Below are 26854 nucleotides of genomic sequence, written 5' to 3'. Positions count from 1 at the left end.
TTTTAAAACCAGATAAAAAGACACACATACACATGATAAGACGCACAGTCCACACACACTTGCACATGGATTTCGTATTGTAGATATGTGATAGTAGAGTAGTGGCTTGTGGGAACAGGTGTTAGGTGTTATGGGGTTTGTCATGTCATATTTTAAATTGTATAATTGCTTTAATGTTGCTGGACCCCAGGGGCAGCAGCTAATAAGGATCCTTAATAAATACAAAGGAAGCATTTGTGTTTAGTGAGTCTGCCAGATCAGAGGCAGTAGGGATGACCAGGGATGTTCTCTTGATAAGTACGTGAATTGGACCATTTTCCTGTCCTGCTAAGCATTCCAAAAGTAATGAGTACTTTTGGGTGTCAGGGAAAATGTATGGAGTAAAAAGTACATTATATTATTTAGGAATGTAGTGAAGTAAAAGTACAAGTTGTCAAAAATATAAATAGTAAAGTAGAGTACAGATACTTAAAAAACGACTTAAGTAGTACTTTAAAGTATTTTTACTTAAGTACAACTGCTGATTTCCTTATATGAACTGTAACTCAGTAAAGTCTTTGAAATTGCTGCATACTGCATTTCCATTTTTATTCAGTATATGTGTATGGGGATTATGTCCAACAATAACTAACTGAAAATACTCTCAATATACTTATTACAATAGGGTTTATTTTTTTGTGCACACGTAGAGGCTATAAAAACACTTTAAAAATGTTTAAATAGTCAACTATTCTACAACTATGACATCAAGAGGTCAACAATGCTTTTGCTAATGCAGCTGGTCCTGGAGAGATTGTGATATTCATCTATTTCCTTCCTGTGTACAGAAGAAAAACAATTATGTAAAATTGTATGTAATGATTAGTTGCATTTCATAATCAGACAATTACATGCCTAATCCCCCATATAATTTGGTTTGAAAACATTCCATTGTTACAATTTAACCTGCCATGACACAATTTCACCTGGCATGACATTTATGTAAATAAATGCTACCTAGCATGACCTGGAATGCAGGATATATCCTGAAGTAAAACTTCAGTAAAATAATTTAAATTAACTATTTTAGAGCTCTCTGTCAGTGTGCTTTACTGTTCAGCAGGCTTTGATTGGTTTGTGCAGTGAAAATAGAACCTCTCCTCCCCCACCGTCTCTCCTCCCCCACCGTCTCACCTCCCCCACTGTCTCACCTCCCCCACTGTCTCACCTCCCCCACTGTCTCACCTCCCCCACCGTCTCACCTCCCCCACTGTCTCACCTCCCCCACTGTCTCACCTCCCCCACTGTCTCACCTCCCCCACCGTCTCACCTCCCCCACTGTCTCACCTCCCCCACTGTCTCACCTCCCCCACCCTCTCACCTCCCCCAGTCTCTCCTTCCCCACCGTATCACCTCCCCCACGTCTCACCTCCCCCAGTCTCTCCTCCCCCACCGTCTCACCTCCCCCAGTCTCTCCTTCCCCACTGTCTCACCTCCCCCAGTCTCTCCTCCCCCAGTCTCTCCTCCCCCACCGTCTCACCTCCCCACCGTCCCACCTCACCTCCCCACCGTCTCTCCTCCCCCAGTCTCTCCTCCCCCACCATCTCACCTCCCCCAGTCCCTCCTCCCCCACCGTCTCACCTCTCCCACCCTCACCTCCCCCAGTCCCTCCTCCCCCACCGTCTCACCTCCCCACCTCTCACCCCCCCAGTCTCTCCTTCCCCACCGTCTCACCTCCCCCAGTCTCTCCTCCCCCACCATCTCACCTCCCCCAGTCTCTCCTCCCCCACCGTCTCACCTCCCCCACCTTCTCACCTCCCCCAGTCTCTCCTCCCCCACCGTCTCACCTCCCCACCGTCTCACCTCCCCACCGTCTCTCCTCCCCCACCGTCTCACCTCCCCCAGTCTCTCCTCCCCCAGTCTCTCCTCCCCCAGTCTCTCCTCCCCCACCGTCTCACCTCCCCCACTGTCTCACCTCCCCTCTCCTATATAATCCCATCATTTATTTGTCCAACCATCCCATAAATGGAAGCACAGCTGGAACCAATGACTCCTAGCCCTGCCTGGCTACTGGGCCAGTTGGAGCAGGGAGTGCTGAGGCAGCAGGTCCCCTTTGCCTCAGCCTCGCTTGCTAGCTACATCTGGATGACCATTCAGTTCAGAGGTGAGGAAAGAGGGGGAAAATAGAGCTCTTAAAATAAACTCTGTGCTCCGGCACAACGCAGCTTGGCTCCTCTAGTCTGTTCAATAACTATGGAGGGCTGAGAAGGAACAGGATGAACCCAACCAAGGCTATTTGCATACCTGGCTGTAAATGGCAAAACATATATTTATATAATACATACTACAACATAATTTAATTTGTTTCTTAAAAACTCAAGAGATGTATCACCAAAAAGTGATCTAGAAATTTACACTGGAATTAAGAGTATATATTTCATATTGGTACTCCTCCAGAAATTTAGACATGGTTAATTGAATGTTCTTAACATCATTCAGAACCTTAACCAATATCCTTTCACTCAGTCTGACCCCAGAGCCCCAGAGGGCCAGACATACTGAGTGACTGAGGTGTACCACTATAGTTATTGTTTTGACAGAGCAGAGCAGTCACCACAGAGATCCCACCCCACGCCAGCAGGAAAGTCAGCTAAGAGGCCCCATACAGATAAAATGCCATACCTTCTGGGGTTTCCAGGGTTTTAGCAGGATCAGGCTAAACATATATGTTTTGCCAACCTGTTGGAATTGTGAGCCATCTGAGGCTGGTTGTTGAGCCTACATGGAGAGCAGAGGAGACTGGTGTGAAGAGTTATAGAAGGAAGGGCTCATTGGAAAGGGTGGAATTAAATCAATGTAACGGAGTTAAATGTGGTTTCCATACGTTTGATTCCGTTCCATTAATTCCATTTCAGCCATTACAATGAGCCTGTCTTCCTATAGGCCTCTCACGCTCTGCCATTAAACACCCATTAATAACACTCTGAGTTCGTTTGGCCCCTAATTAACAGGTGCTAAGTCCCTTTCACTGGGCGGCCCGTGTTGATGAGAGACTCCACCAGCTGAGAGAGGCTGTGCTCTCTGAGGTAATGCTGCAGAGTTGTGGTGGTGGGTGGAGCAGGGCGCTCCTAGCAACTGGCAAAGTCTGTCAAGCTATGGCCCTATGGGTTTAGTAGTGTGTTTGAAAGGCTTCTGGTCTTTTCCAAGACATCTTGGTCAAAACATCTTTGTCTCGTTGTAGTGATATCAGGTATTGGAATATAGCCGTGAATAGCAACCAAAAGTATGAACAAAGCTGCCATTGCAGGTTTGAGAACTAAGGTTGAATTGGAGGGACAATCTGACGCCCATATCCACTCTAGACTGAAAAGACTGCTTTCCAACCACTGACAGTGTAAAGTGAAATAGACAATAGTATCATAACAGTGGTGTATTTACTCAAGACCCTATATGAGAGGTTTACATTACAGTATCAGCCATCAACAAAGTCCGAAAAAACTGACATGGTGCTCTGACGAAGAGAGGAATTACAGCAACACCCTCTCGCTTTCAGTATATTTCAAATTCAGTTTGAATTTGTAATAATCTGTAGACTGATAAAACTGATCCACATATGCATTTTGTTCTCCTTTGTGTTGATCCAACTCTTACAAGCTGGGCTGAAGCAGGTTTAAACCCCAGACCAGACCAGACATCACTACTGCACCCCGTCGCATAAGTGCCCATAGATCATAACTAAGGCTTGGTGCATGGAAACAAACTGTTCCAATGCTGGACAGTTTTAACATTACAGCAGTCTGTATGTCTGCTGAAGCAATTTGGGGAACGGCCTTGCTTCCAGCAGGTACAGTAGGTAGGTAGGTGAGATAATCAAGCCACTAAACCCCTTAAGAAAGGCACTAAACCTGGCTGAACCTGGGAACTATATTCCACAGCACAAATGGATACATAGTAAAAGCTGAGGGTGATGTCTGACGTTTTCTGAAACAAAAGAATCAGCTAAACAGAGAATCTCAGATTTATGATGATTATTACATTTCACACTTGATGTTTACATCCAACCATCTGGGCATCATAAAATGTGGCTGTGATTCAGTGCTCAACTCACAGGAGAATGGTTGACAAGTCCCTTGCCTGCACCAGAGAGAATGTTGCCTGCCCTGCACTGGAGAGTGTTGCCTGGCCTGCACTGGAGAGAGTGTTGCCTGGCCTGCACTGGAGAGAGTGTTGCCTGGCCTGCACTGGAGAGAGTGTTGCCTGGCCTGCACTGGAGAGTCTTGCCTGGCCTGCACTGGAGAGAGTGTTGCCTGGCCTGCACTGGAGAGAGTGTTGCCTGGCCTGCACTGGAGAGAGTGTTGCCTGGCCTGCACTGGAGAGAGTGTTGCCTGGGTTGCACTGGAGTGAGTGTAGCTTGGAGTTGCACTGGAGTGAGTGTTGCCTGGGTTGCACTAGAGTGAGTGTTGCCTGGGTTGCACTAGAGTGAGTGTTGCCTGGGTTGACTAATGGAGGCTACGAAAACAGAAATGGCTCAGGGAGCAATGTGAAACCAGGGGAAACTGGTATTGTGTGAAATAAGTTCCACCACACAATTGTCTTGGTAAGAAAATTGAACAGCAATAGCAGAATGGCTTGACAGAATTAGGCTATGAAAGACATATTGCAGATTCACTTGGTGTGAGATCCAGCACCTGCAGTAAATGGTGAATGGGTGTTCTAACAAAATAATAATTAAATTAGATCTATTCACGATAGCAAAACATATCATGGATTTTAAAAAAGTATAAAAAATGTGCATTCACTGTATTCTTTCTGCAGATAAATCAGTTATACATGTAATATACTATATTCTCATGGGTAGTGAAAGAACAAGGGAAAAAGCCTTTGTTTGTCATGTTCTTTTTTGTGGTTGGAGTGATACTATACAGTGGATGTCTAACATTACAGATCCCCTGTGTGATTGATGCAGTTTGGTCATTCCTCCCTCCTTACCAGAGTGGATGACAACCATCTAAAAATACACCACTTTCAACCTAATACTAATTGAAGGTTTTGTGCTTCTAAAGGCAGATTGACCTTGGGTCTACTGGCAGGAAAGGTCCATTAGGAGCCTGTGTAGAGAAAGGAAAGGCTATAAGAGCAGGGACACACACATACACTACATATACAAAAGTATGTGGACACCACTTCTAATTAGTGGATTCGGCGATTTCAGCCACACCCGTTGGTGTATAAAAAAGAGCACACAGCCATACAAACATTGGCAGTAGAATGGCCTTACTGAAGAGCTCAGTGACTTTCAATATGGAACCGTCATAGGATGCCACCTTTCCAACAAGTCAGTTTGTTAAAATTCTGCCCTGCTAGAGCTGCCCCGGTCAACTGTAAGTGCTGTTATTGTGAAGTGGAAACGTCTAGGAGCAACAACGGCTCAGCCGCAAAGTGGTAGGCCACACAAGCTCACAGAACAGGACTTTCTAGTGCTGTCCTTATCTGTCCTCGGTTGCAACACTCACTACCGAGTTCCAAACTGCCTCTGGAAGCAACGTCAGCACAAGAACTGTTCATCGGTAGCTTCATGAAATGGGTTTCCATGGTCAAGCATCCACACACAAGCCCAAGATCACCATGCGCAATGCCAAGCGTTGGCTGGAGTGGTGTAAAGCTTGCTGCCATTGCATTCTCTGGAGTGATGAATCATGCTCCTCATCTGTGAGTCAGTCCGACGGAAGAATCTGGGTTTGGCGGATGCCAGAAGAAGACTACCTGCCCTAATGTATAGCGCTAAATGTAAAGTTTGGTGGAGGAGGAATAATTGTCTGGGGCTATTTTTCTTGATTAGGGCTAGGCCCCTTAGTTCCGGTGAAGGGAAATCTTAACATTACAGCATACAATGACGTTCTAGACAATTTGCTGCTTCCAACTTTGTGGTAACAGTTAGGGGGAAGGCCCTTTGCTGTTTCAACATGACAATGCCCCAGTGCACAAAGCAAGGTCAATACAGAAATGGCTTGTTGAGATCGGTGTGGAAGAATGTGACTGGCCTGCACAAAGCCCTGACCTTAACTCCATGGAACACCTTTGGGATGAATTGGAACGCCAACTGCGAGCCAGGCTTAATCGTCCAACATCAGTGCCCAACCTCACAAATACTCTTGTGGCTAAATGGAAGCAAGTCCCCGCAGCCATGTTTCATCATCTAGTGGAAAGCCTTCCCAGACGAGTGAAGGCTGTTATAGCAGCAAAGGGGGGGACCAACTCCATATTAATTAATGCCCATGATTTTGGAAAGAAATGTTCGACGAGCAGGTGTCCACATACTTTTGGTCATGTAGTGTAGAATTATCTACTGTTTGCAAGCCGAGAGTAATTAGCACCTCTGAACAGTGTCGTCAGTCAATCTTTTTTTGTGTTTTCACAGCAAAGACCTTGTAGTCGTCAGCCACAAACCCTGTTAAAATACTCCAAACCAGAAGGTGGCAGTAGTGTTGTTTGGCAATTACAAAATGTACCAAGGTACAACTATGGTACTTTCTCTTATACCATGGTATCGTTTGAATCATGGAAATGTACCATGGTTTTAGCTTTGAAGTATGATGGTACACCTAAAAAATACCATGGTATTACCTCAAAAATTATCATATGGTACCATCTCTATTAATTGTGCATTACCATAGTACAATGGCAGTACAATGCATTAAATATATAAACTCCCCCAAGGTCAAAAGAGGTTGGTTGGTATTATATAGATTAATTGACATACCAGTATGGGCAAGTTTCTGATAAATTCAGAAGCAACTTGAAGGCCAACATCCCAGAGTCGCCTCTTCACCGTTTGATGTTGAGACTGGTGTTTTCGGGTACTATTTAATGAAGCTGCCAGTTGAGGACTTGTGAGGTGTCTGTTTCTCAAACTAGACACTAATGTACTTGTCCTCTTGCTCAGTTGTGCACCGGGGCCTCCCACTCCTGTTTCTATTCTGGTTTAGAGCCAGTTTGCTGTGTTCTGTGAAAGGAGTAGAACACAGCTTTGAACTAGATCTAAGGTTTCTTGGAAATTTCTCTCATGGAATAGATCACATTTCTCAGAACAAGAATAGACTGACGAGTTTACTAGATGCTGTTCTTCCACTAACCTCATTGCAACTCCCCTCCAAGTCTCCGACCACTACCTTGTATCCTTTTCCCTCTCGCTCTCATCCAACACTTCCCACACTGCCCCTACTCGGATGGTATCGCGCCGTCCCAACCTTCGCTCTCTCTCCCCCGCTACTCTCTCCTCTTCCATCCTATCATCTCTTCCCTCTGCTCATACCTTCTCCAACCTTTCTCCTGATTCTGCCTCCTCAACCCTCCTCTCTTCCCTTTCTGCATCCTTTGACTCTCTATGTCCCCTATCCTCCAGGCCGGCTCGGTCCTCCCCTCCCGCTCCGTGGCTCGATGACTCATTGCGAGCTCACAGAACAGAGCTCCGGGCAGCTGAGCGGAAATGGAGGAAAACTCGCCTCCCTGCGGACCTGGCATCCTTTCACTCCCTCCTCTCTACATTTTCCTCCTCTGTCTCTGCTGCTAAAGCCACTTTCTACCACTCTAAATTCCAAGCATCTGCCTCTAACCCTAGGAAGCTCTTTGCCACCTTCTCCTCCCTCCTGAATCCTCCTCCCCCTCCCCCTCCTCCCTCTCTGCAGATGACTTCGTCAACCATTTTGAAAAGAAGGTCGACGACATCCGATCCTCGTTTGCTAAGTCAAACGACACCGCTGGTTCTGCTCACACTGCCCTACCCTGTGCTCTGACCTCTTTCTCCCCTCTCTCTCCAGATGAAATCTCGCTTCTTGTGACGGCCGGCCGCCCAACAACCTGCCCGCTTGACCCTATCCCCTCCTCTCTTCTCCAGACCATTTCCGGGGACCTTCTCCCTTACCTCACCTCGATCATCAACTCATCCCTGACCGCTGGCTACGTCCCTTCCGTCTTCAAGAGAGCGAGAGTTGCACCCCTTCTGAAAAAACCTACACTCGATCCCTCCGATGTCAACAACTACAGACCAGTATCCCTTCTTTCTTTTCTCTCCAAAACTCTTGAACGTGCCGTCCTTGGCCAGCTCTCCCGCTATCTCTCTCAGAATGACCTTCTTGATCCAAATCAGTCAGGTTTCAAGACTAGTCATTCAACTGAGACTGCTCTTCTCTGTATCACGGAGGCGCTCCGCACTGCTAAAGCTAACTCTCTCTCCTCTGCTCTCATCCTTCTAGACCTATCGGCTGCCTTCGATACTGTGAACCATCAGATCCTCCTCTCCACCCTCTCCGAGTTGGGCATCTCCGGCGCGGCCCACGCTTGGATTGCGTCCTACCTGACAGGTCGCTCGTACCAGGTGGCGTGGCGAGAATCTGTCTCCTCGCCACGCGCTCTCACCACTGGTGTCCCCCAGGGCTCTGTTCTAGGCCCTCTCCTATTCTCGCTATACACCAAGTCACTTGGCTCTGTCATAACCTCACATGGTCTCTCCTATCATTGCTATGCAGACGACACACAATTAATCTTCTCCTTTCCCCTTCTGATGACCAGGTGGCGATCGCATCTCTGCATGTCTGGCAGACATATCAGTGTGGATGACGGATCACCACCTCAAGCTGAACCTCGGCAAGACGGAGCTGCTCTTCCTCCCGGGGAAGGACTGCCCGTTCCATGATCTCGCCATCACGGTTGACAACTCCATTGTGTCCTCCTCCCAGAGCGCTAAGAACCTTGGCGTGATCCTGGACAACACCCTGTCGTTCTCAACCAACATCATGGCGGTGACCCGTTCCTGTAGGTTCATGCTCTACAACATTACGACCCTGCCTCACACAGGAAGCGGCGCAGGTCCTAATCCAGGCACTTGTCATCTCCCGTCTGGATTACTGCAACTCGCTGTTGGCTGGGCTCCCTGCCTGTGCCATTAAACCCCTACAACTCATCCAGAACGCCGCAGCCCGTCTGGTGTTCAACCTTCCCAAGTTTCTCTCACGTCACCCCGCTCCTCCGCTCTCTCCACTGGCTTCCAGTTGAAGCTCGCATCCGCTACAAGACCATGGTGCTTGCCTACGGAGCTGTGAGGGGAACGGCACCGCAGTACCTCCAGGCTCTGATCAGGCCCTACACCCAAGCAAGGGCACTGCGTTCATCCACCTCTGGCCTGCTCGCCTCCCTACCATTGAGGAAGTACAGTTCCCGCTCAGCCCAGTCAAAACTGTTCGCTGCTCTGGCCCCCAATGGTGGAACAAACTCCCTCACGACGCCAGGACAGCGGAGTCAATCACCACCTTCCGGAGACACCTGAAACCCCACCTCTTCAAGGAATACCTAGGATAGGATAAGTAATCCTTCTCACCACCCCCCCCCTTAATGATTTAGATGCACTATTGTAAAGTGGCTGTTCCACTGGATGTCAGAAGGTGAATTCACCAATTTGTAAGTCGCTCTGGATAAGAGCGTCTGCTAAATGACTTAAATGTAATGTAATATATGAGTTTCAGAAGAAAGTGCTTTGTTTCTGGCTATTTTGAATCTGTACTCGAACCCACAAATGCTGATGCTCCAGATACTCAACTAGTCTAAAGAAGGCCAGTTTTATTGCTTCGTCAATCAGAACAACAGTTTTCAGCTGTGCTAACATAATTGCAAAAGGGTTTTCTAATGACCAATTAGCCTTTTAAAATGCTAAACTTGGATTAGCTAACACAACGTGCCATTGGAACACAGGAGTGATGGTTGCTGATAATGGGCCTCTGTACGCCTCCGTACGCCTCAATCTACAATAGTCATTTATAACATAAAAAAATGTCTACACTGTATTTCTGATCATGATGTTATTTTAATGTTATTTTAATGGACAATTTTTTTTCCCTTAAAAAACAAGGATATTTCTAAGTGACATTTCTTTTGAACGGTAGTGTATATGGTAGCCTAATCTTTGTCATGTAATAATTTACAGTATTTATAGTCAATGGGTGTTGTGCCTGTTTCGGACCACAGAGGGAGCCGCTCGCTCTAGTGGTTGGCTTCACACCCTCTCACTCTACAGTGGGTCTCGCGCTAGCCTGACCAGTCAGTGTCAGGAAAATGAGAGCAAACTGAAAACTGAAGAGAAAAGCACCAGATAAACAAAATATTTTAAACGTTATCATCAAGTTAAACTGAGTGTAATAATATAACTGTTGTTATTTTTTTATGGGGTTTTCATAGTTTCATTTATAAAAGTGTGTTAGCATAGAAGCTAACGTCGGCTATAGTTAGCTTCAGTCAAGCTAGCCTGTTGTAGTCATAGCGACAGGATCAACAAACGTTCTTACAGAGTGTAAACAGATGCACACTTAAATTACAATAGTGCACAGAGAAAAAAACATTGACGGTGAGATTTTGACATCATGGCCCTCAAAAATAGTTGGCTAATGTAAACCAAGCCAAGCTATGCTTTGAAAGACATGATGAGGGTCATCTTTTTGCTTGATGTCATGAGTGTACTCCAAGGAAAGCTAGAAGGTTGTACCGTTAACTCCCAGGGTGTCATTCTAAACCATACAACCTACTACCTCAACCCGGATGCACACATTTTCAGTAGGCCTTCTTCTTGTCTTGTCCACTATTTGCAAGCCAAGAACACTAGAATCTTCTGATTTGTACTGTAGGTTGCTTCCATTACCATCAAAAGGTTGGAATAAGCTATCAAATCAAACAACACTGAAACATTATGGTTCAGGCTTTGTTATAATAATCAGAATGTTCTATTCTGCCTCACAAACAATGTATTGGAGCTCCTAAACACCACAGGACAGGAAATATCTATTACTAGTCATTTTACAAATAAAGGGCATCAAAGTTGCCATTTTAAAAAACGATGTTGTTCACACCACAATGACAGAGACCCACAGAGAGGAGCTTGTGAAGTCAGATTCGCCACAAGATCGGATCTACGGGTTTGTGCCAAGTGGTTAGTTGGAAAGTATCAAAATAAACATGTCAAATTACACTGAACAATATGTTACACTATGCCACAAACCTGGGGCCCAACTCTGTTAATATGTCACTTTAAGTGGAGAAGTCAATTGTACCATGCATGCAACAGGCTGTCAAATCAAAAATAATGTCAGTCATAGGTTTATGTCCACAAATACATCCATAATGTCATCCTTACACTATCCTAATCAACAGTGAGGACAATAAACCACACAATAAAACCCTGTTCCATCTAAATCTCAGAGCGGATCAATTCTGCTACATGTGTTGAATCGTATAAGGATCTGAAGTGTTTTGAGCTGAGCAACGGGATGTTGGCTACAAAATAGGAATTGAAAAAGAACAGCACAATAGAAAGAGCCAGACGAAAACTGCAGGGCAGAATCTCCCACATATGATCTGAAAATATACCGTACCTGTCAAACTAAGTCAGATCAAACCAAATACAGCTACAAAACCCAAATAACTACAGATGTATTGCTTGAATGTACAGGTGAGACTGCAAAGGCAAAGAATGTCTCCATAGATTTTTGTCTGGCCTATAGACATGGCACCAAAAGGGCAAGCTGAGGAGAGGAATACAACACAATGTCTGTGCCAAATCCAAGGTCCACAATTCAAGAAACAGCCATTGGCTTTTGGTAATTCAGGATACAAACAACAGCACAATGTACTGTAGAGGGTAACTTATTTCTGAAGGTAACTTACCTTGTTGATCGTGTGCCTTTCAGGGTAAGGAGTCACCCATGGTCATTTCTCACTCTGAAAACACAAAGAAAGTAACAACATTAATTGGCTTGTTCAAAACCAGCAGTTCCACACCCTACTGCACACTTTCATGGTTCCTAAATCAATAGCAATAGTACAATATAAACAAATTATTATCTTTAAACACACAATATTTCAGACTGAAAATAAATGTGTTGGTGAATAATAAAGCAAAGAAAGAAAAAGACGAAGAGAGAACGGCTTCACAAAAACACTGATAGTACCGGCAATTGTATTGCAATAGTATTCTGTCCATTCTAAAGCAGATTCCATTTACAGTTGCAGCCGCTCATAAGCATCACATGCTTCAGCAGTTCCCTCTAGATAGGAAATGTGCATGGAAGTCCATTTTTCAGTCAGAATAAAAATGTTGTGGAGAAGATCTCTCTCCGTCTATTCTCTTCCCACAGAGACACATGCAGGGGCAGTCCTCCTCTCCTCCTGGCCAGCATGCAGCACTGAGGCTGTGGCGAGAGGAGAAGATAGGTTAGCCCAACTTATCACAGACAGCAACAGCAATTTAGAAAATCGTGGCAAGGAGCTGTATAAATCTGCCCGGGTGAACAGGATGCCATGGCAAATGGGATGCCAGTGTAATGGAGCATGCCACGGTCAGCTAGCATTAACGGTGCCAACTACATCGTTCCCCAACACATCAGAATATTCCTGGCTGTGGTTGCATGGCCGCAGTGCGACAAAGCCAGGTATGGAATGGAACAGTGCAAATGTGCCAGCACCAGTGCCACTTACCCAGATTTCTACTAACCATTTGACATTCATCATCTCTACTTGATTTGGATTGTTCAGACCTCTCTTTTGTACCCAGCCGGAGACAGACAGATAGGAAGCAGGATTTATCAGGAATCAAAAAGCTATGTGACATGGGTGCCATGCTAAAAAATGTATTTAAAAATACTAAAGTTGAGTTGTGTTATTGTGCCCAGCTCCATTGGCAAGTCGGGTTCATTTCAGCTCCACACCGTCCGCCATTTTCTCAGCAAACACAAGAATGAAAGAAAGCCCCAAAAAGAAAGAATAAAAACCCTTTGCTGGCATCGCATTCCAAGTTTCCCCCTTCACTCCCTCTCTCGTTCTCTCCCTCCTGGCACCATAACAAAACCTTGGCCGAGGAGGTCACATGATTTCCTACCAGAAAGCCACAGCATTCCCATAAAGCATTCTACTGACATTGTTAAGACATCTTTTGTCTAAATCAAAACCTTAGCCAGCCCAGCCTGCCCGAATATTTGGCACATTCAAGGGGGCAGGGAGTGCAGAGGGAAGGGGTGGCGTTAGGAGTCATGGCAACCCCTACCTGGCAGGCTGCCCATCATCTCAAGGTGGAGAGTAGCCGCGGCTAATGTGCTGTCGAACAGGAATGCCTGGAGCCTTCCAAAGTCAATTTGATGTTCATGGTGGGAGCTTTCAATTCGCCTCATATACCAGTTCCCTTTTTAATAGAATAAATGAAAAGGGCTCTACAGATTACATCTTCTGCCCATTGAGCACGCGTAAACACACACTGCTTGGAATATACAGTATCTACCAGCATTCACATTCATCTATAATACTCAGTCTTCTCTGCTGGTCTGTGTAACTGGGCATTGGTCGTTCATACAGCTCTTCTCCTCATCCTCTAGGTTGTAAAATGACATTTCTAGTCCCAGCTATCATGACGACAAACAGCAAGCCTGCTGCTGTGGCTGGGAACATACAGGAAAGGTACAGATAAAGTCAAACTATCCTATGTTGCTGGATCTCTCCTGGAAACATACCATGAATCAAAAACAGTGTGCAATGTTTCTCCTCTCTTCTGCTCTCTCACAAATTCACAGTGAGGCCCTGGTACAGTAGGAAAACACACACACACACACACACACACACACACACACTTTGGCCACGAGACCCTCTTACGCACAGTAGAAGTACACAAAACCACAGGAGTCACGCGGTCCAAGGCAATAACTCACACATATAACATGGCCCTCTGGCTCACAAAGAGCCAGCAATACACCATGGAGGAGCTCTAATTTATGCCCAAAAGCCTCTTTTACATGTTTCCCCCACATAATATAGCCTTCAATCAAAAGTGCTGAGAATCTGCCATGCTTCCTTACCTATGGTAAGGATTAAAAAACACATACGCTGAGAGCCTGAGAGTGTCTGGGATTGACTGACTGTCTGTGGTGGGAGGAATAGATGGAGGAAGGGGAGAGGTTACCAAGCCAAATTATTTGTTATCTTTAAGGAGGTAAATTTATATTGACTTCATATCTCCCAGCCTGTCTAGTAACATCTAGTAACATGGTAACGATGATAAAAGTTTATGTCAAATAGGGGCAACACAAATGGATGAGAAGTACAACACAACACATAATGCTGTCATCATTGTCAGTGCTGCCGTTAAAGCTCAGTATGACACCGACAAGTCAAGCATACAACTTCAACCAATGTATTACAAACGTTAATTACATTTGGTTTAGTCTCTATCATTTCTAATGACTCGAGTCAGTCCGTCAGCTAATGGGTAAGTCAGTGTTGACGCTGGGGCTGGGCCAGACTTTAATAATAACCTCAGTATTAATAAGAAGCTCAAACAAAGGGCCATGCAGGGCCCAGCCAGGGCCTCATCTGCTCCCAGCGCCATTAACCACACAGTCTCTGGTCCAAAACATCCCCCTCACTCACCTCACCCCTCCCTCACCCCTACTAAGGGGTCATCTCATATCCTGAGAGGCAGGAGGCCAGGGTCAAAGTTCAAATGAGACCAGGGAAGAAAAAATAGTTTCCCCTGGGATGGAATATACCATCATAGACCAGACAGGGGTGAAAAATCTGACAGTCACACAGTAATTTGAAATAGTTGAGAATCAGTGAGGGAAAAATGGGTGAAACGTAGGGGATAGGAAACCATTAGACTTGGACATTTAATGCATTTATCTAAATGTAATTAATCTGATCTGAACCACAAAAACAATATCCCAAGACGGTTTAAAGATGACTATGTTGATAGAACCTAATGCATGATGTGAGTGAGATAGTCATTACAAAATGCCTCTCTGGTGAAAGACTGATTTACCCATAACATGAGCATACTTATCAGCAGTTTTCACAAATTTCTGAGGCATGCCATTTGCTGTGAGTGAATTTATTTTTTTTAATTTTTTTTACACGGTTTGTTAATCTTCACAACAAGCCTGCGCTACAGGCAGCCTAAACTTTGGTGGAAGATAATATCAGCCGTTTTATTCTCCAAAGGCTCACACGGGACAGTGTTATTTATGTCTCAAACCAAGAGTCCACCCTTATCACCACTCATTTGATGTTGCCTCCAGCCATGACAGGAAATATACAGCCCACAGGTTAATCCAGATGAAGGTTCACACTGTCCTGTCCTCTGACTGGGTCAGGTTAATAAGAGGACTGTACCGCATCTGCATCTGCTGTAGAGATCCACGTTTGTTTACGTGTGATTAACATAGGCTACAGATCAGGCAACAGGGCTGTTTTGTGCTCCCTTGCCTTTGAAGCAAGGGAGGTTACAAGTTAAAAAACTAAGCAATCAAACCAGTTTAAGAACTGAAAAACAAATCTTCAGCCTTTCTCTTCAGCCTTTTCAGAGAGTGAGCTTTTCAGGAAGAGTGAGAGAGAGCGAGAGGGACAGAGAAAGGGGATTGAGGTTGCTTCCCCTGCAGAGGCCTTTCCTTGCCTTGTTCTGGCCCCTCTTCTTAAATGGTACCAGAGGTTTGACAGGCAGCCAGCCAAGACGATGACTTTGCCTGACCCGCTTGTCAGTCGATTCTGCTGCCTAGCGCCAGACTAAACACTAATACTTTTGGCAAACCTCATTGGCTGCAGCTGCCCTCTCTGGGGCCAATCAGCAGGGAGGGGAAGGATAAAGTACGCAGACCAGGGTTCTAAGCGGTGTGGCTAAGAAGAGAGTTGAGCAGAGAACAGAGAACAGACACACCAAAAACCCAACCAACCAAATCAGGTACTGCCTCAAAACAAGGAAATATCACACCACAGGAACAACATTGAATCTGGACAAAATCACTTTGTTTCCTGCCATCAAGTCTTTTTCAAGTGAAAAACTGATAATTCAGGGCAGGCTGTCAAACAATAAATTGGTACGGAGCCACAGGGTCTCTCTCCAGTGGTAAATGTCCATGGATAGTCCCTCTAAAAAGACAATGAACTGAAACACAGTCTTTGGAGAAGGGTCCGTCTCTAATTAAGATACAGTAGTAGCTTTGAGTTAAAGTCATTACACAGATGTAAAGACAGTGGATGCTTTTGCAAAGCTAGCAAATGTTGAAGTCAGCCAAACAATAACAAAATGAAAGGGCATCAATCTCTGAATAGCACTGAATTGATTACCTGGTCTGGGCTGGGTGAGTCTTCAGATAAGACCGCTATCAGACCATAGCTTTTATACCGGCGTCGCTAAAAAGGATCAATACCTAATGAATTCCAAACGGCAGGAGTTTGGAAAACATAAACATATCTTACACATGAATGAATGTATAAAGTAATCTCTATGGATCGATGGATATGGCATTACACAAAGCTGGATAAATGCATTGTCTTAATTGACCCGAGCCATTTCAAATGAATTCAAAAGACAATTAAAATGGATTGGATTTCTATGGCACCTTTCATGCCGGGATCTCCGAGAGCTTTACATTGTGTGGCTGGCTCCCCTCATGACCTGGCATTGTGTTTTAATTACCAAGGCTTTATATCACAGCTCAGGCATTACAACATTAGAACAAGGACACAGGAAAAATGCTAATCTTTACACACAGCCATTGGCTTAACATTTAAAAACTGATAGGCCTGATTTAATTATGATTGGATGAAGATAAAACTCCAGTATTGCCACCGTATGCAATGTAATTACAAAGTACCAGACTGACAGACCAAAGTCTGCCCGGTAACATAGAGGAGTTAGATCTCTTCAATATGGGAGATGCTGCTGCAGGATGACGTGATGAAAGATTTACCAAGATGGCTACAGCTTATTTTTCTTTCACCATGTCTCTGTTCTGGGCACGCAATGTAGCACGGCCCTTCCAAATGAAACAATGGAAATCATTTATGAAATTATAAAAATCTGAGTTATAAAATGTCTTATAACAACAAGATTTCATCATTAAAATCCTATTTTATAAGGTCCTATAGGGGTAGCGTTAAACACATCAGTTATGTCAACCCATTGACTCCTTTCTGCAGTCCAGAGAGACAAGCTGGAAATGTTCAAACATATCAAACACCCTTCACTTCTTTATCTCAACATAGATTTTCCACAGGCCTCCCCAGACAGACAGACAATGAACAGGCTATAATCTACCATATTAAGGATAACTTTTCATTTGGCAGCAGAGTAGGCTCTTTCCATAATGATACCTTCTCTCAGCATGTCCTTACCATACGCTTTCCCCAAAGACAATCCCCTTCCGAACCTCTCATTATCAAAGCAATTGACTGACAATGGGAAAATGAGCACTGGAAATTACGCAAATTAGTGTAAGCCCTTGATTTTTTTTTCCTCTTTAAGACTGTAATTAGGCTCTTTGCAAAGCAATCAGACACAATTAGGAAGAACCAGCCAATAAGGTAAAACCCATAAACCGAGGAGAGATTCATTAATATTGTATCGCTTTTAAATTACTATTGGTGTTATTAGATGCCTTTTCCCCAATCCTCTTGAATGTAGAGCCCATTGTGTAGGTCGGGCCTATGTCTTTACAGCTGCTAGTCAGTTCCTTGGCTAATGCTTCTCCCAAAACAAGCCGAGTAAATCAGCCAGCCAGGTGACTTGCAGGTTAATCAGCTGTATTGCAAACTATCCTAAATGGCAAATTGGGCAGTCATTTTGCACACAATATAACTAAATTTAAAGTGATTTAGTCACACATAAAAAATAATAAAATTTTAAAAAACAATTCACCGTCTACTGTTAAAAACATTGACCAAACTATGTACACTTTACATTGCAAGCTGCGTGAAATTATAGTCCTACAAACCCCACAATTAATGTAGACTACAGATTTCCTTGTTCTATTAGCACAAATTTTTCTGAAATCATTCTGTGCTGTCTGAAAATACCACAGACACATTAATGTTGGATGTGAAATTCCAGACAAAACTACGATCCTAAATTTAAATGCTCCCTTAACTGAAACCTCTATATGAAATATGCATTACATCTCACAACTAATTAATGTTTGATGGTCTATGTCTAAATTCTTACAAAACACAATTTGGTATCTAGACATTTGTAAGATATTGCTAAACTTTTCCCGAACAATTCTCACTGTATGAATATTCACATTGTTTCTGCACTGTGAAAAATAAACCTAATCATTCATTACAATAAAATGTTTTATGGTTTTGTTATCACAGTAAAAAAAACGGACACAAACGATGCACTGACTATTTCAGGTAATGTTTCTGGAATATAGTGTGGTAAACCATAGTGCTCAGGAATATAGTGTCATAAACCATAGTGCTCAGGAATATAGTGTCATAAACCATAGTGCTCAGGAATATAGTGTCATAAACCATAGTGCTCAGGAATATAGTGTCATAAACCATAGTGCTCAGGAATATAGTGTGGTAAACCATAGTGCTCAGGAATATAGTGTCATAAACCATAGTGCTCAGGAATATAGTGTCATAAACCATAGTGCTCAGGAATATAGTGTCATAAACCATAGTGCTCAGGAATATAGTGTCATAAACCATAGTGCTCAGGAATATAGTGTCATAAACCATAGTGTTCAGGAATATAGTGTCATAAACCATAGTGTTCAGGAATATAGTGTCATAAACCATAGTGTTCAGGAATATAGTGACGTGAACCATAATGCTCAGGAATATAGTGACGTAAACCATAATGCTCAGGAATAGGGATGCACGATATATCGGTGAACATATCGGAATCGGACAATATTAGCTAAAAATGCTAACATCGGTATTGGTGTCGAGTTTAACGCCGATGCGCAAAACCAATGTCAAAGCTGACGTGCATACCTATATTACGTAGCTACATGACGTAATGACGCCACGTAAAATTTTGCCCTATATATGTAATACAGCATTCCTAAAGTGTGGATGGAGCAGTCAACAAGTCAAGCAGCCGTTTGAAAGAGAAACAAAATTTCAGCGAGACAACTCACAGGCGAAATACATTGTTATTCATTGCCCTTGACAATCAACCGTACTCTGTCGTGGGTGATGTTGGCTTTCGCCGACTGGTCGAGCACCGGTACACACTACCAAGTGCTCTATTTTTCAGATGTTGCCTGACCAGAGTTACACAGTAAAGGCGTCACTGCTATTAGCTTTACAACATACATGCTATGGAACCTTTGCGTTGTTGCGTGTCAAATAAAATACAGTAGCACTGTCAAAGCTGTACAAAAATGTCTGCAAACAAGCAAACACCGGCGAAGAATGTGTTCACAATACCGCGTTGGTAATAAAGCATAATTTGTTCGACCGCAACTTCTGGGGTAGCAAGCTTTAGCTTGGTACCTAGCTAGCACCAATACAACCAGCCTGAAACAATGACCAGTAGAAACTGCTGTCATTTTCATTATTATTAGCAATGATTTAGGAATCCTTGTGAGTAAGTATTAGCTAGGAAGCCACTTCCTGTTTGCCTATTGAAATTGAACTTCAGTTCATGAAAATAAATAGCTAGCCAGCTACTTAACCCTGTTGCCCAAAGCTAACGTTATAAGCAGCCAGCTAGCTTCATCTGGCTAGTGAGGCTTGACCGCACTGTGTTGTGTGTTGTGAAGCTAGCCACAATAAGGATTAGGCACAATAGTGGAATTTTCGGTTTGCCTTCAAAATAAAAGTATGTCATTGACAGTGATGCAAATGAATAGAAATTAGTAGTAGAATTATGCCATATTTCTATTTTGAAAGCTAACTGCAAAGTCCACTATTGTGGTTAATTCTTATTGTGGCTAGCTTCACATAGATGAACACCATTAATCAAATAAGAACCGTCTTATAAAATAGGGTTATTTTAGATGATGACACCAAGCTATATAGTTAGCTAGCTAACTATAGCTACTGAAACAGATTGTCGTTTTGCTATGGTTTTGGGGAAGAACATTGTTTGCATCCAAGAGCTAGCTAGCTTTTTTTTAATGACCAGCACTGTAGGTGTGCGAGACAACTTTACTAGCATCATAGCATGCATATCGATGAATCATTGTGACATATGAAATACGAGTGATAGTGTAATCAATGTGTAATAACTACGTAAAAAATTTATGAATGCGTTAAATTATTATGTGACATGCAGTCATATTCAGGTCCTGATTGGTCAACAAGCCTATTTGACGTGTTAAATAGTATATTTTTTGACAAGCCCCAAACAGAGTTCCATAGGAAAGACCCAAACGGCGTTCCATAGAAATCCTGGTTGAGGATGAAACGACTTAACAAATGAACAACGAAACAGCACAGCAAGTAAGTGAAAGAAATAGGTTTTGATTACATTTACATTCGTAAATGCCAACAGAATAACTTTTTGGTCAGTGTGGTGTGTGTGTGTGTAACCTTTATTTAACTAGGCAAGTCAGTTAAGAACAAATTCTTATTTACAATGACGGCCTACCCTGGCCAAACCCGGATGACGCTGGGCCAATTGTGTGCCGCCCTATGGGACTCCCGATCACGGCCGGATGTGATACAGCCTGGATTCGAACCAGGGACTGTAGTGATGCCTCTTGCACTGAGATGCAGTGCCCGAGACCACTGTGTCCATGTGTGTGTGTTAACTATTTAACTTTACTAGAATGCTTAAAAGGCCGCTAAAATGTTTAATATTGGTATTGTTTTTTTTTTATTGTTTTTTTTTGCCCCCTTTTTCTCCGCAATTTCTTGGTATCCAATTAGTAGTAGTTACTGTCTTGTCTCAACTCCCGTACGGAATTGGGAGGAGCGAAGGTCGAGAGCCATGCGTCCTCCGAAACAACCCAACCAAGCCGCACTGCTTCTTGAAACAACGCACATCCAACCCGGAAGCTAGCCGCACCAATGTGTCAGAGGAAACACCATACACTTAGCAACCTGGTCAGCGTGCACTGCGCCCGGCCCACCACAGGAGTCGCTAGTGCGCGATGAGACAAGGATATCCCTGCCGGCCAAACCCTCCCTAACCCAGACGACGCTGGGCCAATTGTGCGTCGCCCCATGAGCCTCCCGGTCGCAGTCGGCTGTGGCAGATCAAATGTTTCATATGAGGTGACAGTAATGAATGTCACCTTTTATTTGAGGCTATTTTCATATAGATCTGTTTTAGTGTTTGGAAATGAAAGCATAAGTATTTGGACAAATAAAACAAGTATTTGATACACTGCCGATTTTGCAAGTTTTCCTACTTACAAAGCATGTAGAGGTCTGTCATTTTTATCATAGGTACACTTCAACTGTGAGAGACAGAATCTAAAACAAAAATCCAGAAAATCACATTGTATGATTAAGTAATTAATTTACATTTTATTGCATGACATAAGTATTTGATACATCAGAAAAGTAGAACTTAATATTTGGTACAGAAACCTTTGTTTGCAATTACAGAGATCATACGTTTTCTGTAGTTCTTGACCAGGTTTGCACACACTGCAGCAGGGATTTTGGCCCAATGTTTCGGATTATGTTTTGTCCAATAGGAAAGAAATGGTGAATAATATATTGTGTCACTTGTGTCAGTAAGAATATAATATGTTTGTGAACACTTCTACATGAATGTGAACGCTACAATAATTATGGATAATCATGAATGAATCGTGAATGACAATGAGGGAGAAAGTTAGAGGGACAAAGATCCTACCCTCTGAAAAAAGGTGCTAATCGCCCAAATTATAGGTGATTGTGAGAGATTACATGCTTTGTCATAGCCTCTAACTTTCTCACTCCCAATATATTCATTAAAAATCATCGGGATTAGGGTTGCACATTTTGGGGAATATTCAGAGGTGGAAACTTTCAGTGGGAATATATGGGAAGTAATTTTAATACCATTTAAATGTAGATGTTTTTTGCATTGTATATATTTACCATATCATATGGAGACAGAAACATAAACCTTTTACCTTATCATAAGTAGACATAATTGCAAATGATTAAATCCTTCCAATAGAAATTTACTAAACAATTTAGTTAAGAATTGAACTTTAATTAAATGAGTTGACTCTTCACATGGGATGATTTCACTGAACAACAAAAGAAAGGGAATATTGAATGATCCCAATGACCCATTGCATCTCCCAAAAACATTTGTAAAATGACAATCTAGAAAATAAAGCCTTGGTTGTCTTCCTCTCAGGCTTCCGTGTCTTCTCCCTGGACCTCCTCAATGTCCACCTCTTGAACATCAGACTCTGAGGCCTCATCTTCACTGTCACTTTTCAACCTTGTTAAGGATGGCTCGTTGTCAGGCTCAAAAAACTTCACATTTTTTGTAGTTAATTATTCCTTGCCCATGAACATTCGACCACCCATCAGAAATGATTGTAATACAGTCTGCTGTCTCTATGATTTGCTTGACCTTCACTTGAACTCTGCATCAAATGAGTAGATAAAGCATGTCTGGTTGGAGGGATGTATGCTGAGCAAAGAACATTCAGAAATCTCTTCCACTACACGTTGCCTGTGAGCATCAGAGATAAACCAGTTGCATACACAGCTCAAGCAAGACATTCATCAGCATTTCTCTGACTATGTTCCTCCAGTGAGCAAAAACAACTTCTGATTCGAGGAGGACCATGAGCTGTTGCTGATTCATCATTTTCACCTCGAATAGAAGAAGAGGACTTTTGTCAGAGGTTGCTTGTTGTGAGCACTGAAGGAACTTTATGCTTACAGTATTTGCAAATGTACACAGCTTTTCCTTCTACATTCGCTGCAGTGAAAACTGTCTCCACACATCAGATTGTGCCAGTGGCATTTTCCTGTAAAGATTAGAAAAAAAGAGTAAAAAAACAACAAATACAATTCCATGTACAGATAAATAGTTAAGCAGTTAGATAAACAACTCCTTTGTAAGATAAATGTTTTAAAATTAAACATGTATGGAAACAGGTGAATTACCTCTCAGTTAGCAGGCTTAAGCAAGCTAAAAACCCACATGGTAGCAAAAACGAACTAGCAGAAATTGTTAACAAGTTAGAAATGAACACACTTTGCTGCAGGCTACCATTTAATGGTTAACAAAAATTATGTATGTCATATAAAATTAATTCACCCCACCCAGTATTGTAATCTAAACTTACCAGCAAGCATGTAGTCCTTGGCAGAGGCAGTGTAGTAGTGTGGGCTCAATAGCCTCTCAATAGCCTCTTATTAGGGTGCAAGATCTTGAGAATCAGCTGTACATGATGGGAGAGTGCACTGCACATGTGATGGAAGAGTGCACTGTGCATGCAGAGGGTTGCAATTCCATTGAATTGGGGATAGTTTAACCAAAATATGCCACAAGACTTGTCTTTTGTATATCCAACAAAAAAGGTTCACTGTTATAAGCAATTTTTTTTTGATGAATTTAAGCAAAATTCACAAAATCTTCCCATGGAAACTTTTCGGGAAAAAAATGTACCAACCTTTGCAACACTAATCAGGATTGATTTAGAAGTGTTCAGAAACATCTTAGATACTCACTTAGAAAGAAAATGAATCCAGTCATCATTCACCATTCAATTCTTATCGGGCAAAACATACCCCAAAACAAATACATCCAATGAGTTTGTAGAGTCACAAGCTTGATGTAGTCATTGCATACTTGGCTATCCAAACTCAATGTTCCGGCCAAACGCCACACCTACGAACGTTTCTTCTCTGCAATGAGTCTGGATTTGAGTCCCTCCCCGACAATTTCTAGAACGCAAGCACATTCTAACAGTTCTGATTGGTACCAGAAAACGATGGGTTGGGCAAGAACACACGTGGGTAAAGTGGCGTTTTGAAAATGTGTCATTGGCTTTGATACTCTGATTGGTAAGAGACAATCCAATCGCTGACGGATTTGTTTTGTACAACACCCCTCATTTTGATGTCACCACAAACAACTTCAACAATGACCGTCTCAGACTGAAGTATGTAGCGAACATAGGCAAGGAATATGTGACAAAATACTAAACTTTTGACTAGATCGTCAAATGGGGGGACTAGATCTATAAAGTGCTTTAATTTCGAAATGGTAAAACAGATACGTTTGAAAATACCCTCAATTAAAAGGTGACATGCAGGGCTCTACAGTGTGAACATTTTACTCGCATATGTGCCTAAATATTTTTGTTTATTTACTTTGAATATTACCCCCTTTTCTCCCCAATTCTCCCCTTCTTAACACAGGGCGCATCCAACCCGGAAGCCAGCCGCACCAATGTGTCGGAGGAAACACTGTGCACCTGGCGTATTTAACCTCTTACACCTGGCTATTTCATTTTTGGAAGCGTGTTTTAAACAAGATATTTTGTCACAAAAAGACCTGCATATAATTGCTACTGTTCGAAAGAAAACACAGGAGTCGCTAGTGCGTGATGAGACAAGGATATCCCTACTGGCTAAACCCTCCTTAACCCGGACGACGCTAGGCCAATTGTGCGTCGCCACATGGACCTCCCGGTTGCGGCCGGCTGCGACAGAGCCTGGGCTCGAACCCAGAGTCTCTGGTGGGATATCTAGCACTGCGATGCAGTGCCCTAGACCACTGCGGCACCCGAGAGGCCCGTGCCTAAATATTTTGCTGTGCAATCCCGGATCGGGTATTTAAAATGTAGAAAAGCTGTAGAGCCCTGCAGGTCACTAGCAGGTCACTCCTGACTCCTGTTGTAGAGCCTTGCAGGTCACTCCTGAAATTCTTTGTGTGCGCCTACATTTTTCAACTTAAGTGCACACATACTCCTTGTAGAAAAATGGCCAGCGTGATCTCAAATCCAAAATGCTAGAGCCACAAGATTTTATCATCACTGCCTAAATACACACGTAGGGGAGAGTAACTTCATTCTACATAACGTGTGGCAGGGTTAAGAAGCCCTAGGTTAACATGCAGCTGAGGAGACCCATGCCGAGCATTGGCTCAAAGATCACATTCATCATATTGGAATTTAAACATTTGCTTTAAATTATCATCATCTCTCTGGCCTGGTTTTAGCCAAGGAATGTGACTGACATCCATGCATGGCCTGGAGCTAGTGGTATAGCAGGGGAACAGTCAGAAAGAAGTGTTCATGCTTAAAACATAACATGTGGCTCCTCACCAAGAAAGCCATGTAGCCTACAGAAGGAGGAAGGGAGGAAGCAGAGCAGCACGTGTGTCATTCAGTCAGTCAGTCTAGTCAGCCCAGGCCATGGATGATGATTCCAGGCAGTGCAAAGAGGATGGGAACAGAGCAGAGGATTATACTGCAGCCCTGGTGCTTCCACTGAGGCCTCCCCTGCTGTGCTCCATGTTCCCAGCTCCCTTTGCCTGGTGTTAACCCATTATATCCCACGGAAGAGCTCATTGAGTCTGGTGTCACACACCGCAGGGGCCATTTGGCATGGAACAATGATCTTAAAAGGGGTTACATAGCATTGCCACTGATTCCTCTATCTCTCCCCCCCCACCCTCATTTTTTCTGTTTCCTGGGAGATTTGTATATTTACTTGTTTTTCTTATGTGCTGTTTAAATCGTCGTAAATACCTCATACAAAACAACAAACACAGCCCTAAAGAAATAACTGTCCTCCTGTTTAATAATAAGTACTCAATCAACACCCATACTGTCACTGATAAGAACACAGTGGGATTTTTTCTTTAATGAGTCAGACGCAAAGGATATACTGTTTCTCCCGGCCCAGGCCCAAATTACAGTCATTCGCATGAAGAAAAGACAGAGATACAGGGGTCGCAGATCCGAGTGCCTTGTGAGAATTCGTCGGCGAGTGGGTAACGTGCCTCTACCATCTGTCCTATTGGCCAACGTGCAATCACTGGAGAAGAAACTGGATGAGCTCCATTCGAGACTATCCTACCAATGGGACATAAAAAACTGTAATATCTTATGTTTCACCGAGTCGTGGCTCAACGAGGCTGGGTTTCCCGTGCATCGTCAGGACAGTACAGCTACGTCCAGTAAGACGAGGGGTGGTGGTATGTGTCTATTGGTCAATAATAGCTGGTGCACAATGTCTAATATTAAGGAAGTCTAAAGATATTGATCATCTGAGGTAGAGTACCTCATGTAATGTTGTAGACCACACTATCTCACCAAGAGTTTTCATTCATTTTTTCCGGAGCCGTCTATTTACCACCACAAACTGATGCTGGCACTAAGACAGCACTCAACGAGCTGTATACGGACATAAGCAAACAAGAAAATGCTCATTCAGAAGCGCTCCTAATGGCCAGGGACTTGAATGCAGAAAATCCATTATACCTCATTTCTACCAGCATGTCACAAAACTCTAGACCACCTTTACTCGACACACAGAGACGCATACAAAGCTCTCCCTTGCCCTTCCTTTAGCTCTCTCCCCCCCCCCCTCTCAATCTGACCATAATTCTATCCGTATGATTCCTAATCACAAGCAAAAACTAAAGTAGGAAGTACCAGTGACTCAATCAATACAGAAGCGGTCAGATGACGCAGATGCTACGCTACAGGACTGTTTTGATAGCACAGACTGGAATATGTTCCGGGATTCATCCAATGGCATTGAGGATTATACCACCTCAGTCATCAGCTTCATCAATAAGTGCATCGACAACATCATCCCCACAGTGACCGTACGTACATATCCCAACCAGAAGCCATGAATTACAGGAAACATCCACACCTAGCTAAAGGCTAGATTTGCCGCTGTCAATATGCGGGACACTAATCCGGATGCTTATAAGAACTCCCGCTATGCCCTCAGACGAACCATCAAACAGGCAAAGTGTCAATACAGGACTAAGATGAAATCCATCTACACCGGTTCTGACATTTGTTGGATGTGGCAGGACTTGCAAACTATTACCGACTACAAAGGGAAACCCAACCGCAAGCTGCCCAGTGATGCAAGCGTACCAGACAGGCTAAATGCCTTTTATGCTCGC

The 26854-nt window shown here is 43.4% G+C and overlaps 1 long non-coding RNA gene across 2 annotated transcripts in view; it reads right to left on the bottom strand.

The window, feature by feature from the left end:
* Window positions 1–12954, bottom strand: part of LOC135550662 (uncharacterized) — a 33903-nt gene extending 20949 nt beyond the window's left edge. Inside the window, exons 1-3 of one of the 2 annotated variants that reach the window (XR_010457131.1) lie at window positions 12496–12954; window positions 11686–11739; window positions 475–817 (exon numbers count right to left, since the gene is read on the bottom strand). This is a non-coding gene — a long non-coding RNA (uncharacterized LOC135550662). Of the gene's footprint in view, window positions 1–474; window positions 818–11685; window positions 11740–12495 lie in introns of those variants that run through there. The other variant, XR_010457130.1, reaches the window with a different exon arrangement.
* Window positions 12955–26854: the final 13900 nt, after the last annotated feature.

Source organism: Oncorhynchus masou, chromosome 12, assembly GCF_036934945.1.
Source record: "Oncorhynchus masou masou isolate Uvic2021 chromosome 12, UVic_Omas_1.1, whole genome shotgun sequence".
Lineage (NCBI taxonomy): Eukaryota > Metazoa > Chordata > Actinopteri > Salmoniformes > Salmonidae > Oncorhynchus > Oncorhynchus masou.
Note: the sequence above shows the minus strand (reverse complement) of the source record. Positions and strands in the feature narration are given on the sequence as shown.